Consider the following 10546-nt stretch of genomic DNA (forward strand, 5'->3'; position numbering starts at 1 on the left):
AAACGACGAAACCACCTTAGGTAGAAATTGAGGACGAGTTCTCGAATCTGCTCGATCCACGTGGAAAATCAGATAGGGGGTCTTGTGAGACAAGGCCGCCAATTCGGACTCCCGCCTCGCAGATGCCAAGGCCAACAACATGACCACTTTCCAAGTGAGAAATTTTAATTCAACCATTTGAAGAGGTTCAAACCAGTGTGACTTAAGGAACTGTAACACCACGTTAAGGTCCCACGGTGCCACATAAGGAGGTTGGATGTGCAGCACTCCCTTTACAAAAGTCTGGACTTCTGGGAGAGAAGCCAATTCCTTCTGAAAGAATATAGATAAGGCCGAAATCTGCACCTTAATGGAGCCTAAAGCCCAGTACCCACGGGCCGATGCAGGAGAGATGTGTGCTGAGCGAACCGCTCAGCACACATCTCTCCTGCCGCTCAGCACAGCGCGATCTGTGCTGAGCGTGCGGGGGGAGACGGGGGGGCCGCTCACTTCACCCAGCGGGTGAAGTGAGCGACCCGCTAGATTGGCCTGCATGCAGGCCAATCTAGCAGCAGCGATAGCGATGTGCGGGGCCGCGCATCGCTATCGCTGAGGGGGCTACACACGGAGCGATCATGCTGATATTCTAAGCAATCTAGTCAGATTGCTTAGAATATCGCTCCGTGAGTACCCCCCTTTACTTTAGGCCCATATCCACTCCTGTCTGTAGAAAATGGAGAAAACGACCCAGCTGAAAATCTTCCGTAGGAGCATTCTTGGCTTCACACCAAGAAACATATTTCCTCCAGATACGGTGATAGTGCTTTGCCGTTACCTCCTTCCTAGCTTTGATCAGAGTAGGGATAACTTCCCCCCGGAATACCTTTCCTAGCTAGGATTTTGTGTTCAACCGCCATGCCGTCAAATGTAACTGCGGTAAGTTTTGGAACACACAGGGCTCCTGTTGCAACAGGTCCTCCCTGGGAGGAAGAGGCCACGGATCTTCTGTGAGCATCTCCCGAAGATCTGAATACCAGGCCCTTCGAGGCCAATCTGGAACAATGAGTATTGTCTGCACTCTTGTTCGTCTTATGATTCTCAATATATTTGAGATGAGTGGAAGTGGAGGGAACACATAGACCGACTAAAACACCCACGGTGTCACCAGGGCGTCCACTGCCACTGCCTGAGGGTCCCTCGACCTTGAACAATACGTCCGAAGCTTTTTGTTGAGGCGTGACGCCATCATGTCTATTTGAGGAAGTCACCAACGACTTGTTATCTCTGCAAAGACTTCTTGATGAAGTCCCCACTCTTCTGGATGGAGATCGTGTCTGCTGAGGAAGTCTGCTTCCCAGTTGTCTACTCCCGGAATGAAGACTGCTGACAGAGCGCTTACATGATTTTCCGCCCAGCGAAGAATCCTGGTGGCTTCTGCCATTGCTGCTCTGCTCCTTGTCCCGCCTTGGCGGTTTACATGCGCCACGGCTGTGACGTTGTCTGACTGAATCAAAACGGGTAGGTTGCGAAGAAGACTCTCCGCTTGTTGTAGGCCGTTGTATATGGCCCTTAATTCCAGCACATTGATGTGTAGACAAGCCTCCCGGCTTGACCATATTCCCTGAAAATTTCTTCCTTGTGTGACTGCTCCCCATCCTCGGAGGCTCGCGTCCGTGGTCACAAGAACCCAGTCTTGAATGCCGAACCTGCAACCCTCTAGAAGGTGAGCACTCTGAAGCCACCACAGGAGAGATACCCTGGCCCTGGGGGACAGACTTATCCTCTGATATTTGTAGATGGGACCCTGACCACTTGTCCAGAAGGTCCCATTGAAAAGTTCTCGCATGGAACCTGCCGAATGGAATGGCCTCGTAGGCTGCCACCATCTTTCCCAATACTCGAGTGCAGTGATGAACTGACACTCTTTTTGGCTTTAGCAGGTCCCTGACCATGTTCTGGAGTTCCTGGGCTTTTTCCGTTGGGAGAAAAACCCTCTCTTTTTCCGTGTCCAGAACCATGCCCAAAAATGACAGCCGAGTTGTCGGAACCAACTGCGACTTTGGTAGATTTAGAATCCAGCCATGTTGTTGTAGTACTCTCAGGGAGAGAGACACGCTTCTCAGTAACTGATCTCTTGATCTCGCCTTTATCAGGAGATTGTCCAAGTATGGGATAATTGTGACTCCTTGCTTGCGCAGGAGCACCATCATTTCCGCCATTACCTTGGTGAAAATCCTTGGGCCGTGGACAGCCCAAACGGCAACGTCTGAAACTGGTAATGACAATCCTGTACAGCGAATCTCAGGTACGCCTGAGGAGGGGGATAAATGGGGACATGAAGGTATGCATCCTTTATGTCTAGCGACACCATAAAATCCCCCCCTTCCAGGCTGGAGATCACTGCCCGGAGAGATTCCATCTTGAATTTGAACCTTTTCAAATACAGGTTTAGGGATTTTAGATTCAGAATGGGTCTGACCGAGCCATCTGGCTTCGGGACCACAAATAGGGTTGAATAATACCCCTTCCCCTGTTGCATTAGGGAAACCTTGATGATCACTTGCTGTTGACACAGCTTTTGTATGGTAGCTGAAACTATTTCCCTCTCTGGGGGAGAAGCTGGCAAGGCCGATTTGAAAAATCGGCGAGGAGGCACCTCTTCGAACTCCAGTTTGTTGCCTTGGGATACAATCTCGACCGCCCAAGGATCCAAATCCGACTGAACCCAGACCTGGCTGAAGAGTCGAAGACGTGCCCCCACCGGTGCGGAATCCCTCAGAGGAGCCCCAGCGTCATGCAGTGGATTTTGTAGAGGCCGGGGAGGACTTTTGTTCCTGGGAACTAGCCGTAGCCAGCGCTCTTTTCCCTCTACCTCTACCTCTGGCGAGGAAGGAAGAGCCCCGACCCTTTCTGAACTTATGCGACCGAAAGGACTGCATCTGATATTGAGGTGTTTTCTTTTGCTGTGGGGGAACGTAAGGCAAAAAAGAAGACTTACCTGCGGTAGCTGTGGCAACCAGGTCCGCGAGGCCCTCCCCAAATAAAACCTCACCCTTGTAAGGTAAAATCGCCATATGTCTCTTTGAATCGGCATCACCTGTCCATTGGCGGGTCCACAGGGACCTTCTAGCCAAAATTTCCATGGCATTGGCTCTTGAACCCAACAGCCCAATATCTCTCGCAGCCTCTCTCATATATAACGCTGCGTCCTTAATGTGACCCAAAGTCAACAAAATGCTATATTTATCTAGGGTGTCAATGTCAGATGACAAGTTATCTGCCCACGCTGCAATTTCGCTACCCACCCATGCCGACGCTACTGCCGGTCTGAGCAGGGCACCCGTATGTGTGTAAATTGATTTTAAGGTAGTTTCCTGTCTGCGATCAGCAGGATCCTTGAGGGCTGCCGTGTCTGGAGACGGTAGCGCCACCTTTTTGGACAAGCGCGTTAAAGCCTTGTCCACCGTGGGCGAGGATTCCCACCGTAACCTGTCCTGTGAGGGGAAGGGATACGCCATAATAATTCTCTTGGGAATCTGCAGTTTCTTGTATGGAGTTACCCAAGCTTTTTCAAATAAAGCGTTCAGCTCATGAGATGGGGGAAACGTTACCTCAGGTTTCTTTTCCTTAAACATGCAGACCCTCGTGTCAGGGACAGAGGGGTCCTCAGTGATATGCAAAACATCTTTTATCGCAATAATCATATAATGAATACTCTTGGCCACCCTTGGGTTTAACCGTGCATCATCATAGTCGACACTGGAGTCGGAATCCGTGTCGGTATCAGTGTCTGCTATCTGGGAAAGGGGACGTTTATGAGACCCCGAAGGGCCTTGTGACACAGTCAAAGCCATGGATTGACTCCCTGCTGTTTCCCTGGACTCTGCTTTGTCCAATCTTTTATGTAATAAAGTCACATTTGCATTTAAAACATTCCACATATCCAACCAATCAGGTGTCGGCGGTGCCGACGGAGACACCACAATCATCTGCTCTGCCTCCTCCCTAGATGAGCCAATGAGGCCCTTTGGTGAGACAGAGAGAGAGTATGCCAGCACACACCCCGCGCCACTGGACACTGGAACAAAGTCCCAGTCTGTACAGCGCTTTTTATATATATATGAATACACCTTTTTGCGCCAAATAAATGTGCCCCCCCCCCTCTTTTTTGCCCTCTGTTACTTGGTTCAGCAGGGGAGAGTCCGGGAGCAGCTTCTCTGCAGCTTGCTGTGGAGAAAATGGCGCTGGTTAGTGCTGGAGGATCAAGCCCCGCCCCCTCGACGGCGGGCTTCGGTCCCGCTCAAATTTTTATACTGGCGGGGGTTTTATAATATACTGCCTCTGCAGTATCTGATACCTGTGCCAGTGTCAGTGAGGTAATTATTGCTGCCCAGGGCGCCCCCCCTGCGCCCTGCACCCATGCTGTGCCGTGTGTGTGTGTGTGTGTGTGTGAGCAATGGCACGCAGCGTGACCGCTGCGTGGTACCTCAGTGAAGATCAGAAGTCTTCTGCCGCCTGTGAAGTCTTCTTTCTTCTTATACTCACCTGGCTTCTATCTTCCGGCTCTGTGAGGAGGACGGCGGCGCGGCTCCGGGACGAGCAGCGAGGACAACACCTGTGTTTCGACCCTCTGGAGCTAATGGTGTCCAGTAGCCTAAGAAGCAGAGCCTATCAGTTAAGTAGGTCTGCTTCTCTCCCCTCAGTCCCACGATGCAGGGAGCCTGTTGCCAGCAGTGCTCCCTGAAAATAAAAAAACTAACAAGTCTTTTCAGATAAACTCAGTAGAGCTCCCCTGCAGTGCATCCAGTCTCCTCTGGGCACAGGATCTAACTGAGGTCTGGAGGAGGGGCATAGAGGGAGGAGCCAGTTCACACCCATCTAAAGTCTTAGAGTGCCCATGTCTCCTGTGGAGCCCGTCTATACCCCATGGTCCTTACGGAGTCCCCAGCATCCTCTAGGACTTAAGAGAAATCATTTTTACAGGTAGTTGCAATTAAGCAGGTGCCAGCACTCTGTGTCTGAACAGAGTTTGAGTGCATGTCTGGAGAACTCAGGGGTAGGTACAGCCAGTGAGATCTATATGTGGAATCTGCATATTAAGGACCTAAGAGGTCAGGGATATAATTTCATTCCAGAATGGTTGGAGTATAGGGCAGCACCACCAGATGTGCAGAAAGGAGCCAGCCTATGAGCAGTTCCTCCAGCAGGGGTCAGGTGATAAATGGTGCAGAGCCTGGCAGGACATAATACCATCAATACATTCGTTTATAGGCATTTTCTTTAATGGAGCCATCAATAGAGGACTTGGATACTCCCTCAAAGATGTCAGCCCATTCCTCCTAGCCAAGTGGGGTACTGAAGTCAGACTTACTGTGCTTGGAAGGAGACCCTCCCAGCTCCACTGATAGGAAGAAGGGGATTATACAATGTGAATGTGAGGCGTTTGAAAGAATGGCTGGAACCACACTCAGGATACTTCAGGAGAACACTCTGTTGCCCTTATTTATCAATGAGTGATAAATTTCACTGGGAGTGATACATTTCACCAGCCAATCCGCTCCTAACTATTATTTTTCAAACACAGTCTATAACATGGCAGTTAGGAGCTGATTGGCTGGTGCAATTTATCACTCACAGTGAAATGTATCACTCATTGATAAATAAGGGCATAAGTCTGTAAACTGAAGAAGTACTGTATCAATTGAAAGGTAGACACAGACTAAGGGGCCGATTAATCACCATCTGCATCTGAGGATGTGCTGCGATAATATCGGCCCAATCCGCAGTGCAATAATTGACTACATCGCACGGATGTCTCAATTATCGCATGCAGGTGAGAAAGCTCTGTCCCTGCGATGCCACCTCACAGCCATATTGGGGTATTTAATGGTTGCACATGTGCTGCTGCCCAACATAGCCGCCTCTACTACTGCCCCGCACCACCCCGTTGCGATGACACCTCCCCCTTCACCGTGCCACAACCTCACCAACCCTGATCATACTCACCAACACCCTGGGATCGGTGGTCGGAGCTCCTGGAAGGCTGCTGTTCCTCTGGACTCCCTGCTGCTGTGACCTCCGGTGCTGTAAAGTGAGCTGCTGCTGCAACGTGAGCTGCCACTGGAGCTGGCATAATTATCACAGGTCTCACTGCGGTATTTTATACAATTTTTTTTAGCAAATTCAGCCAGATCGCATTACCCATTCTAAGTATAGAAAATACAATCTGGTTACTAAAAAAAATAAGAATGAAAGTGTTTGGAGCAGTTTTTCATGAATAGTGCTCCAAAAGCCCTTTAATACATTCAGGTGATACTAAAATACCGGTAATGTAAAAAGGGTGTGAAAATTATTTTAGTAAAAGCTCAATGCGTTTCACTGGTCTTAGTGGCTGCCAGCTTCCTCACTAAGACCAGTGAAACGCGTTGAGCTTTTTATTTCTGACCACAGTTACTACACCCACTGCTATCCATAATAATCTGGCAACAATTGGACCTTTGAACTCCCCAGGATCTTCATAAGTGCTGTCCATTTGGAAATTCTGGACATAGCCCTGCTGCTATTGGACCTCATCTTGCAATCGAGAATCAAGGGGACTTTTCCTAAGGATATGGTAATATCTACACCTTAATCTATTGAGGATCTTTTGGAAGAACCAGCCCTAGCCAGAAAAATAAGATTTTACTTACCGATAAATCTATTTCTCGTAGTCCGTAGTGGATGCTGGGGACTCCGTCAGGACCATGGGGATTAGCGGCTCCGCAGGAGACAGGGCACAAAAATAAAGCTTTAGGATCAGGTGGTGTGCACTGGCTCCTCCCCCTATGACCCTCCTCCAAGCCTCAGTTAGGATACTGTGCCCGGACGAGCGTACACAATAAGGAAGGATTTTGAATCCCGGGTAAGACTCATACCAGCCACACCAATCACACCGTACAACTTGTGATCTGAACCCAGTTAACAGTATGACAAACGTAGGAGCCTCTGAACAGACGGCTCACAACAATAACAACCCGATTTTTTTGTAACAATAACTATGTACAAGTATTGCAGACAATCCGCACTTGGGATGGGCGCCCAGCATCCACTACGGACTACGAGAAATAGATTTATCGGTAAGTAAAATCTTATTTTCTCTGACGTCCTAGTGGATGCTGGGGACTCCGTCAGGACCATGGGGATTATACCAAAGCTCCCAAACGGGCGGGAGAGTGCGGATGACTCTGCAGCACCGAATGAGAGAACTCCAGGTCCTCTTTAGCCAGGGTATCAAATTTGTAGAATTTTACAAACGTGTTCTCCCCCGACCACGTAGCTGCTCGGCAGAGTTGTAATGCCGAGACCCCTCGGGCAGCCGCCCAGGATGAGCCCACCTTCCTTGTGGAATGGGCCTTGACAGATTTAGGCTGTGGCAGGCCTGCCACAGAATGTGCAAGTTGAATTGTGCTACAAATCCAACGAGCAATCGTCTGCTTAGAAGCAGGAGCACCCAGCTTGTTGGGTGCATACAGTATAAACAGCGAGTCAGATTTTCTGACTCCAGCCGTCCTTGAAATATATATTTTCAATGCCCTGACAACGTCCAGCAACTTGGAATCCTCCAAATCGCTAGTAGCCGCAGGCACCACAATAGGCTGGTTCAGGTGAAACGCTGACACCACCTTAGGCAGAAACTGAGGACGCTTCCGCAGTTCTGCCCTGTCCGAATGGAAAATCAGATATGGGCTTTTATACGATAAAGCCGCCAATTCTGACACTCTCCTGGCTGAAGCCAGGGCCAGTAGCATGGTTAATTTCCATGTAAGATATTTCAAATCCACCGATTTGAGTGGCTCAAACCAATGGGATTTGAGAAAATCCAAAACTACATTAAGGTCCCACGGAGCCACTGGGGGCACAACCGGGGCTGTATATGTAGTACTCCTTTTACAAAAGTCTGGACTTCAGGAACTGAAGCCAATTCTTTCTGGAAGAAAATCGACAGGGCCGAAATTTGAACCTTAATGGACCCCAATTTGAGGCCCATAGACAATCCTGTTTGCAGGAAATGTAGGAATCGACCCAATTGAAATTCCTCCGTGGGGCCTTCCTGGCCTCACACCACGCAACATATTTTCTCCAAATGCGGTGATAATGTTGTGCAGTCACCTCCTTCCTGGCTTTTACCAGTGTAGGAATGACCTCTTCCGGAATGCCTTTTTCCCTTAGAATTCGGCGTTCAACCGCCATGCCGTCAAACGCAGCCGCGGTAAGTCTTGGAATAGACACGGTCCCTGCTGAAGCAGGTCCCGTCTTAGAGGTAGAGGCCACGGATCTTCCGTGAGCATCTCCTGAAGTTCCGGGTACCAAGTTCTTCTTGGCCAATCCGGAGCCACGAGTATCGTTCTCCCCTTTGCCGTATAATTCTCAGTACTTTTGGTATGAGAGGCAGAGGAGGAAACAAATACACTGACTGGAACACCCACGGTGTTACCAGAGCGTCCACAGCTATTGCCTGAGGGTCTCTTGACCTGGCGCAATACCTGTCCAGTTTTTTGTTGAGGCGAGACGCCATCATATCCACCTTTGGTTTTTCCCAATGGTTCACAATCATGTGGAAGACTTCTGGATGAAGTCCCCACTCTCCCGGGTGTAGATCGTGTCTGCTGAGGAAGTCTGCTTCACAGTTGTCCACTCCCGGAATGAACACTGCTGACAGTGCTATCACATGATCTTCCGCCCAGCGAAGAATCCTTGCAGCTTCTGCCATTGCTCTCCTGCTTCTTGTGCCGTCCTGTCTGTTTACGTGGGCGACTGCCGTGATGTTGTCCGACTGGATCAACACCGGCTGACCCTGAAGCAGGGGTTTTGCCAGGCTTAGAGCATTGTAAATCGCTCTTAGCTCCAGTATATTTATGTGAAGAGACATCTCCAGGCTTGACCATACTCCCTGGAAGTTTCTTCCCTGTGTGACCGCTCCCCAGCCTCTCAGACTGGCATCCGTGGTCACCAGGACCCAGTCCTGTATGCCGAATCTGCGGCCCTCTAACAGATGAGCACTCTGCAACCACCACAGAAGAGACACCCTTGTCCGTGGCGATAAGGTTATCCGCTGATGCATCTGCAGATGCGATCCGGACCATTTGTCCAGCAGATCCCACTGAAAAGTTCTTGCGTGAAATCTGCCGAATGGAATCGCTTCGTAAGAAGCCACCATTTTTCCCAGGACCCTTGTGCAATGATGCACTGACACTTTTCCTGGTTTTAGGAGGTTCCTGACTAGCTCGGATAACTCCCTGGCTTTCTACTCCGGGAGAAACACCTTTTTCTGGACTGTGTCCAGAATCATCCCTAGGAACAGCAGACGTGTCGTCGGAAACAGCTGCGGTTTTGGAATATTTAGAATCCACCCGTGCTGTCGTAGAACTACTTGAGATAGTGCTACTCCGACCTCCAACTGTTCTCTGGACCTTGCCCTTATCAGGAGATCGTCCATTTTCTTTGAAGAAGAATCATCATTTCGGCCATTACCTTGGTAAGGACCCGGGGTGCCGTGGACAATCCAACCGGCAGCGTCTGAAACTGATAGTGACAGTTCTGTACCACGAACCTGAGGTACCCTTGGTGAGAAGGGCAAATTGGGACATGGAGGTAAGCATCTGTCCCGGGACACCATATAGTCCCCTTTTTCCTGGTTCGCTATCACTGCTCTGAGTGACTCCATCTTGATTTGAACCTTTTTATGTAAGTGTTCAAATATTTCAGATTTAGAATAGGTCTCACCGAGCCGTCTGGCTTCAGTACCACAATATAGTGTGGAATAATACCCCTTTCCTTGTTGTAGGAGGGGTACTTTGATTATCACCTGCTGGGAATACAGCTTGTGAATTGTTTCCACTACTGCCTCCCTGTCGGAGGGAGACGTTGGTAAAGCAGACTTCAGGAACCTGCGAGGGGGAGACGTCTCGAACTTCCAATCTGTACCCCTGGGATACTACTTGTAGGATCCAGGGGTCCACTTGCGAGTGAGCCCACTGCGTGCTGAAACTCTTGAGACGACCCCCCACCGCACCTGAGTCCGCTTGTACGGCCCCAGCGTCATGCTGAGGACTTGGCAGAAGCGGTGGAGGGCTTCTGTTCCTGGGAATGGGCTGCCTGCTGCAGTCTTCTTCCCTTTCCTCTATCCCATGGCAGATATGACTGGCCTTTTGACCGCTTGCCCTTATGGGGACGAAAGGACTGAGGCTGAAAAGACGTTGTCTTTTTCTCCTTTATACGGCAATACTTCCATGTGCCGTTTGGAATCTGCATCACCTGACCACTGTCGTGTCCATAAACAACTTCTGGCAGATATGGACATCGCACTTACTCTTGATGCCAGAGTGCAAATATCCCTCTGTGCATCTCGCATATATAGAAATGCATCCTTTAAATGCTCTATAGTCAGTAAAATACTGTCCCTGTCAAGGGTATCAATATTTTCAGTCAGGGAATCCGACCAAGCCACCCCAGCGCTGCACATCCAGGCTGAGGCGATCGCTGGTCGCAGTATAACACCAGTATGTGTGTATATACTTTTTAGGATATT

The sequence above is a fragment of the Pseudophryne corroboree genome, chromosome 8, assembly GCF_028390025.1.
Source record: "Pseudophryne corroboree isolate aPseCor3 chromosome 8, aPseCor3.hap2, whole genome shotgun sequence".
Taxonomy (NCBI): Eukaryota; Metazoa; Chordata; class Amphibia; order Anura; family Myobatrachidae; genus Pseudophryne; species Pseudophryne corroboree.